Consider the following 8,998-nt stretch of genomic DNA (forward strand, 5'->3'; position numbering starts at 1 on the left):
AATTTAAATGTTCATTAAAAAGAACACATTTTAGTCGGTGCATTTTTTCACAATGGAGGAGGAATGGTCTTGACATTATTGTGAGGTGCTGAAAAGACTGGAACAAAAGCTAGCATTAAAACTGAATGTATTTTTGTGAGCCGACTTATATTAAAAAAATGGCCATCCTTTTTTTTTTTTTTTAGAAGTAGCTGCCTGTTAACCTACCTAGTTTTGCTTATAATAAAGACAAAGCTTTAAGAGTAAACTGTAACTGTATTCTGTTATGGCCACAAGCAAAGATTACAATTCAGTGTTGAATTTCTAGAGTGCCCTTCAAGCAAAATATTTCAGAGTGCTCCACAGTCTCTAAAGCATTAATTATCATTTCTGCACTCTGAATTCTAAGTTGACATTGCCTAGATAGAAGTAACAAAAGAAAGCAGACTAATGAGGCATTTTATTATTGCTCTTTTATAAGGTATGATTCTGTGTAGAGTTCAGAAAATCGAATTGAGAAAATTAAGGGAAACTGACAAAATAGTTATTATGAAAAATAGTTGATGGCTGCCAGGTACATTTTCTCATAATTAAGGAAGGAGAAGATTGTGGTTAGAGTTAATTATTTTAAAACCTAAAAAGGAAGAGAAATATAGGCTTATCTTTTGACTCAGTTTTCTTCTTCAGTAGACACTTTTATAAAGCTCATTTTTGGTTCAACAATTTTGTCCTTGGCAAGAGTAGAATAACAGGAGATGGAGGTAGAGAAACAGGTGGGAACTAAGTTATGGAAATTATTCCTTCTCCAACAATTACCCCATACACAGTACTGCCCTATGACCTATAAACCATTTAAATCTCACTTAACATCCACATAGTGGGTCCACTTCCCTTGGGCATTTATACATCTACTTTTCTGTCCTGTGACGTGCCAGAGATCCACTGCTTCCAAGCAGACTTGATTAATCAAGTCTTCTCCACATGCACACTGAAGTGAACTGCGCTGCACCTCATGCAGTTGTATAAGTGACAAAATGCATGTCAGCACACAGAAAGTGGCAGTGGTGCGCTTTTGAAGTAAAGCACCTCCATGTGTTTTAGTTCAAAAGCGTGCTGCTGCCATTTACTCAGCGCTGATGTGCATTTCGCCGCTTATACAACTGCAAGTGTTTCAGCACCAGGCGCTTTTCAAAGCGCCTGGTGCTGTGGCACTTGCATGTGTAAAAATGCCCAAGAACACTAAGCTAGATCTGTTCCACATGTTAGGTATCTAAGTTGCACTTAAATATCTAATGCTCTCCCATTCTGCCCTGCTCAAGTCCCTGAAAAAAACATTCGTGTTGTGACATGCCTTCATTTTAGCCTGAAGACTAAATCATAGGAAGTGGTCTGTCCACCTTAGACATTTACATGCCTAAATACTACATAGGCACCAAATAAGTGGAATAGGTTTTAACCCACTATGACCAAAATCACTAAAAACGTCTGTAAAGTGGGAGAAGTGAAGGATGGCCATAGCAAGGTACTGTCATCTACACAAAGAAGAGCTTGGGGAATGCAGGGGCCCATTGTGTACTCAGTATATCTGTGAAATGTATGGTAGGATGCAAATATCCTATTTTTAAATACAGTTGCATCGGGCCCTTCTGGGGACTTGTCAGGGTTTCTACACCACTTCCTCATATTTGGATTCCAGTGGAGCTAAGGCAGAAGTAAGGCACCGACCCTTGCAGAATGGGATTTTCCTATATATATATGGAAATGTAGGTGCCTAGAGATCAAAATATAGGCACTGAATGAATTTAGGCACCTAATGAGTAGATCACTATGTTTGGCCTAGTTTATCAATCTGAATCTAGCCTTACGGCTATAAAGGGCTTAGTTCAGGAGTCAGCAACGTTTTTGGTTGCTGACCCACAGCCTTGCTTTGTAAGATGCTGGCATGCCAAGGGCAGACGGTGGGGGAACTGCAAAGAACCCAATCCATGTTGTGGCAGCACAGTCCCGGCCCCTTCCCTAGCACCTGCCCTAAGATATGCATGCCAAGCAAAACGCCTTCACATGCCATGCTGTGACACCCATTTCAGGGGTTGCCTACATGCATTAACTTATTGCAGTAATGGACTGCAATTAAAGGTTTGATTCTGATGTTTTCCCCAATATATAAATGTTAAAACCTGTTTAGTGGCAGTGTATAGAAGCCATTCATAATTTAAAGAGAAAGAGAAAAATTGTTTTCATTAACCAAAAGTGACAAGGAGAAATGAGCTGAAGCTGTACATATTTAATCAAAATTCCCCCACAAGATACTTTTTAACTAGAAGATCTATTAGGCAATGGAATATACTTCTATGGAAAATTACAGAATTCCCAGAAATAAAACTAGTCAGGTCACATTAAGCTACTTTACACACCCCTTTTTCTTTCAACAGATTTTTATGTAAAGCATATTGAGAGCTACTATTAAAAGTAATAAGAACTATGTATTTGTTACTATCATCATCTGCCTCATTGGTTATAAATACAAGTCATCCCTTTACAGTTAGTAGAATACTTGTATGGGTTCCAAAGCCATTTTTGTGAAATGTTTCCCATTTACTTCCCAATTACGTTGCTGCTTCCAGATATCTCTCACAGATAGGATGTTCCCAAAGCTTAGCTATGCAGAATGATTTCAAAATATAGTAGGAATAGTTGGTCTGATGAAAGATAGCACTTCTTCCACACTGACTGCTTCAAAATATAGTATGTATTCACCAATCAGAGTTTTTACAATAATGGGCAGTTTCATTTTCAGCACCAGTGGTTTCTCAGTATTTCTTTCTCAGTACAGATCTAGAAATCAAGGGGAACAATAAGCACCAGACACACTAGTAAGATGGGAGGAAAAAAGTGTTCATCCCATTGCCCCATGCCATCATACTACAGGACCTGATAACCTTTAAATTTGAACTGAGGCACATATTATTTACATGTATACAAAACTGATGTTTAATTATGCAAAAATCTGCTCATATTAGATTAGTCAGAATAATAAACTGGCTTCTAGTTTATCAAATTTTGGCAATAGCAAGGTTTCTTCACTAGGCTACTCTGAGCAGCAAGAAGGCTTCCTGAAGGCCCTCCGTGAGGAGATTTTCAAAAGAGCTTAGTACTAAGCAGTAGCTCAGGCCACTTTGGTCTTAAGGATTTAATCCTGCTGTTATTTGCCACTTTCATTCTTCCATTAATATTGTTATTAGCGTATGCGTATCTGGCTAAGCCAAGGCTCAGCGTTCTTGTTGTCAGAATATCAGCTGCTTAGATGCCAGTTATGGGATGGTTATCTATGACAGGGGTTCTCAACCAGTGGGATTCATCCCACTGGTGGGACGCAAAGGTCCTCTAGGTGAGATTTGTGTCACGGCGGTGAAACTGGAAGTGCCACAGCGGGACTTCTGATTTCACTTTTGCATACTTCGATCAGCCATTGGGTGACTGGTGGGACCAGGATTTTTTGACCTTACATAGCTGAGACGTAAGGTGCAAAAGGTTGAGAACCGCTACTCTATGATACGAGTTGTAGTCTGCATCTCTCCACATTTTTGGAACACTTTGAACTGTGAGCCACATCTGGATCAGTTGACAGTGTCCATGGCCTTTATCAGTGTGCAAGATATCCAGAGGTGACTTGGTTATCAAGAGGTAAGGTTTTTGTCAAGAAAATGGCTAGTCACTGCTAACAGGGCCTGTTTTTTGGCCAACAAGATGTGACAGAGAAAACATGATATGGCTGAGATGACTATAGGTAATATTGGGATTTGAGGGAAACTGGAGGAGGGTTAAAGAGCTACAGGTAAGCTCAGATGAGGTCAAATGAGCTTTTGACCTTTGCTGTTATTTTGGCTTCATGATGAGTGTGGTTACTTGCTAAAGGCAGTCAGGGCTGAGGTATGTACCACAGAGTCCTTATAAGATGCACATGGTCTGACAGAGCTGTAAATTGACTAACCAAGTATGTGGCTCCAGGATCCAGATTGGAACACAATACTTTGCTATCAAGTATCAGAGAGTGAGGGGAGAGTTGTGAAGAGGGTAAGTATTACATCTGCAGGTGGCTGTGCAAGCTTGCAAAGCTGAATGGTATCCGGTGTTAATTTTGACAGCCAATTTTATCAAATGGTCACAATAAGCCAGAGGTCTATCAAGAGTCATGCTGAAGTAGACCAGGTGTAGACTGTGTTTCAAGGTGTATCCACCGAGGGAGGCACTGAGTTCCCAAGTTGCAGAAGCATCACTGAAGTGGCAAACCCATGAAACTGATTTCAAAGCATTCAGATGCAAGTGCCAGTTAGTATGACAGTAGTTGGATATAATTGCCAGATCAGAATTTAAGATGTCCTTAGGGTCAGAAAAAAATCAAATCTCAGCTTCCAAGCAGATGTCATTACAGGATGGAGTGTTAGGCAGAACACTGATTGTACAAGTTAAAAAGAGCATTGGAAAAAAGAGCACTAGCGTAGAGACCTGAGGTAGGCCATTGTGCTGGGGTTTCCTCTCACTGACTGGGTTATTCACATGGACCTGATAGTGGTGTTTCCACAACTAACAAAGCAAAGAAGAACAGTGCTAATGCCACATATTGAGATCTCCTGATAACTGGATTCACTGCAAGTTATCTGTGAGAACTTGATCACAAATGACATAACTGTGATAAAAAATCAGCTTGGTCTTCTGTGGTCTACTCTGGGAAGAGATCTATTGAGAGATTCATTTAAATAAATTAATCACCAATTTAAACTGGGGGGGGTTCAGAGCCCTGAACATTGGGGAATCTCCCAGTTTTCTTTAGCAGTCTTTGCTATGTCCAAATAAGCCTTTATTTCTTTTGTTTAACTCCACTTCCTAATAATTAAATATATCACATCAAAATTTTTCTTACTGTAAAGCCTTGAATTCTTGCCCAATTTTGATTCTCTCATTTCTTGATTCAGAATCAGTTTTACGAGTTCTTGTGATACTGGAGATTTTATTAAAGCCCTAATTCCTAAAATCACATAATTATGAGAATGATAGCTATTAATTTAAAAGAAAATGATTTTTAAAATAAAAGATTGAAAGCATGAATATTAAAATATAAATATGCAAAAGGAAATAAAAATAATCTCTCAATTTTGTTGACTATCTTTTGATTAGTTTTAGAACCTTACATCATTTTTCAATACTTAAGGTTAGCAACGCTGATGATTTAACTATGCTTTTCATTTCTTTCTTTTTTTAAGCTAAACTGTACACACTACTACCCAAAGCAGAGTTTTTTAAGGTATTCCACTTTTCTGCAGGTTGGCAAATGCTGGAAAGACTTTTAAATTCTAAGCACATTTTGGAAATGGAAAGCAGAAAGCAGTTTACATAGTATTAACCTGTCAGTTTGAAATCTAGCAAGCCACCTACCATACCAGTATGCTCATGCATTCTAAGTATCTTCATCTCCAGTGGTACCATCATTCTATGATTTTGATTGGTGAATTGAACTCAAATGGCTTGTGAAGAATCTGCATTGACCTTCCTATCTAGTCTCTGAGGTAGCAGGAGTTTCTCTCTTCTCCTTTAATTTCAGTTACTGTTTTTTCATTTTCATTATTTTTTATAAACTGTTCCCTTCTGAGTTCAGCAGAATTTCTTTTCCAGTATGAAAACTGTTAACCTCAGCAGGAGCAAATAAATCTAAAATCTGAGTAAAATTTATTCAGAGGGAGATGCATCAATAATGAAACGAAAGCTAGAGTGGATTCTGTAATTTATAAATACATATTAATGAATAAAATATACTTTAATTCCCTGATAAAATAAAGATAGGATTACTTTGTAAAGATTACTTTGAATTTTGAATATACCTAATATTCTGTTAAAGATGCCTCAAGAAACATGTGATGACATCATTTCTCCATGCGATTTGAAAACAGGAAGGAGTGGAAGCAGCAGCATTATGTAAAGGTGGGGCAAAGTTTGGAGGCAGCCTCATACCTGAGGGGAGGGAGACCATACCCTGCCACAGGGGAGACACCATTCAGCACACCCCAACCAAGTGACATTCCAGAGCAGTCATCCCTCTTGCTTGTTTCTTAACTGGATCTTCCTCTCTGTCGTACACACACACACACACACACACACACACACACACACACACGAATCACTGAATCATTGAAGTTATTAATGAGGTTATCCTGTTAATTTCCAAATACAATTCCCAGGGTGGTGTCCACAGTGCTGGAGTAAAACAGGTTTCATACATAGAATATAATAAGATCATAGAGGAACTGAAATCTCCTTTCAGAACCTCCTAGGCTCAAGGCAACAATACAACCTTTCCATGTCTCCGACTTTTGGGTTGAAATAGTTGCTGCAAACCTCACGTGGATGTTTGTGGGCTGTGAAATGTTTGTCAGTCTGACCTCCAGCCCCTTCCGTTTCTAGGCACGGCTTGTTTTTCTGCATAATCTCAGCGTCACTATGGAAGCGGTATAGGCATTTCATATAGCTCTCCTATGACCCTCAGCTGATGAGTAAATTTCATTTCTGTGCCTATAAGGAAAAGCCAGGCCAATATTTTTGTTTCTCTAAAAACTTGACAAAAATGTCCTCCTGCATTTTAGTCATGCTGTTACATTTTCTAAGATGAAAGCACCTGCTCCCTGGTGAAATCTGGTTTGCTCCAACACATCTACCTCTGTACACCTCTCATCCAGTAGTGTTATGAGCCAGATGCTCTCTCTCTCCAAAATAAATCACTTTCCCCTAGTACCTCGGTCACTCATAATAAATCCACTGCCCAAAAAATTAAATCTATTCTTTTTCATGCAAAAAAACCCAACATATCTTCCTCCTCTTGCCCCTCTACTTTTCTTACTCATAAAACTTCTCAACACTATATAATCACCAATTTGACCTTTTATGTCACCTTAGCAGTTCTGTCCTTTCTCCCTGGCCACTCTTCCATAAATAGGTGGACTTGCGGGTACATAGATCATGGGTACATAGGTCATGGGTACATGGATCATGTACAAGAGGTATGAGCAGACTGATATCAGGGCACAAGAGAAAAGCTGAGCTGCATGCTCAGGAACTGTTGCTCTCTTACTTCTTGAGAAACCCTTGCTCTCCTTGCTGAGGGAAGGAGATTTACTCCTCCTTGAGGTGTCAGCTGGCCAGGATTGCTAGATAGGCTGGGAGAGGAGTGAAGGTGAGTGAATGGGAGAACTGCTGCATGTAACTGGGATGCTGCTCTGGTGCATGAAGGGACAGTCAGCAGCTGAGCAAGTGGTGGTGTTATGCTCTTGTTACTGAGGCCTGACTGAGTGCTTCAGAGCCATAGAGTTCAGAAGCTTCCACTCAGTTCACTGAGATTGATACAAACTTTCTGGGCCATCAAGTCCAGTCCTCTGAAATCACAGGCAACCATGTAATAAACAATTGTCCAAAAGTATTTGGAATGCAAAAATATCCACTCTGGCCCTTCTCTCATGTTATAGTCACAAAAAGCATCCAATTTAAAACAAAAACAAACCTGCAATGCTACAAGAAGATTGCAAGAAAGGCAATGCCTTAGCCACTGCAATGGCAGTGAATTAACATCCGAGGAGGTGGATGACCTCCATGCTAGAGAGGAGGAGAGTAAAAAATCCTCAATAGTCTTTATTTGAGCTGGGGGGAAATTCCTTCCTGACCTTAAATCTATGAGTTGACTCTATGCATGCACTTTGTATTATTAAATTTATCCCATTTCATTATTCCACTGCCAAGATAATCAGGTCCTTCTCAAAAGTGGCAGTAAATCTCAACTCTCAGCTTCAATATCAGCACATATCTAGTAGGCCTGTGTGAAGTGGCTAGTGTTCGCTTTGGATTCGAATTTGGCCGATTCCGGGGGCAGTGATTTGATTTGGTGATTTGACTCACTGTCCCGATTCGACTCAGCTGAATCTGCCTCCATTTTTCTGAGCAGGGACCAGAACTTCTCCCCCACCGGGATACAGGACAGACTCAGGAGTGACTCCGCCAGGCCTAGGGTCAGGGAGGACTGAGTTAGGGAACTTCTGGAAAGGCTGGACATGTTCAAATCAGCAGGTCCAGATGCTCTCCACCCCAGGATGCTGAGGGAATTGGCAGGGGTCATTGCAGAGCCCCTTGCACGGCTTTACAAGCACTCATGGTGCTCTGGCGAGGTGCCAGAAGACTGGAAGAAGGCCAATGTAGTCCCCATCTCCAAAAAAGGGAGGAGGGAGGTCCCAGGCAACTATAGGTCTGTTAGTCTTACTTTGGTCCTGTGGAAGCTCTTTGAAAAAATCATCCAGGAGCACATCTGGGAGGGACCAGCAAGGGGGAGGTTGCTCAAGGGCAACCAGCATGGGTTCATTAAGGGCAAGTCCTGCCAGACCAACCTGATAGCCTTCTATGATCAGGTCATAAAATCATCGGACACAGGTGTTGTGGTGGATGTAGTCTTTCTGGACTTCAGGAAGGCCTTCAACACTGTCTCCCACCCCACTCTCATTAAAAAACTAGGTGACTGTGGCATTGATGCCTACACAATCAGATGGGTCACAAATTGGCTAGGGGGCCGCACCCAGAGGGTGGTGGTGGATGGCTCATATTCGACCTGGAGGGAGGTGGGCACTGGAGTCCCCCCAGGGCTCGGTCCTCGGGCCCGTACTATTCAATTTCTTTATCAGCGACTTGGACGAGGGGGTGAAAAGCACCCTGTTCAAATTCGTTGATGACACCAAGATTTGGGGCAAGGTGGGCACTCTAGAAGGGAGGGACAGGATACAACTGGACCTAAACAGGTTACAGGGGTGGGCAAATGTGAATAGGATGGGATTCAATACTGACAAGTGCAGAGTACTGCACTTGGGCAGAAAGAACCAGCAGCATACCTATAGGCTAGGGAGCTCCCTTCTTGAAAGCACAGTGGAAGAACAAGATCTTGGAGTCATTATCGATTCCAAAATGAACATGGGCCACCAATGTGAGGATGCAG

General features: G+C 41.1%; 1 protein-coding gene across 1 annotated transcript in view; it reads left to right on the forward strand.

Annotated features, from left to right (window-relative positions):
- AK5 (adenylate kinase 5) overlaps nucleotides 1–8,998 on the forward strand; it is a 168,545-nt gene that overhangs the window by 8,562 nt on the left and 150,985 nt on the right. The gene's annotated exons all lie outside the window — the stretch shown is intronic.

Source organism: Alligator sinensis, unplaced genomic scaffold (assembly GCF_000455745.1).
Source record: "Alligator sinensis unplaced genomic scaffold, ASM45574v1 scaffold51_1, whole genome shotgun sequence".
NCBI classification, from domain to species: Eukaryota; Metazoa; Chordata; order Crocodylia; family Alligatoridae; genus Alligator; species Alligator sinensis.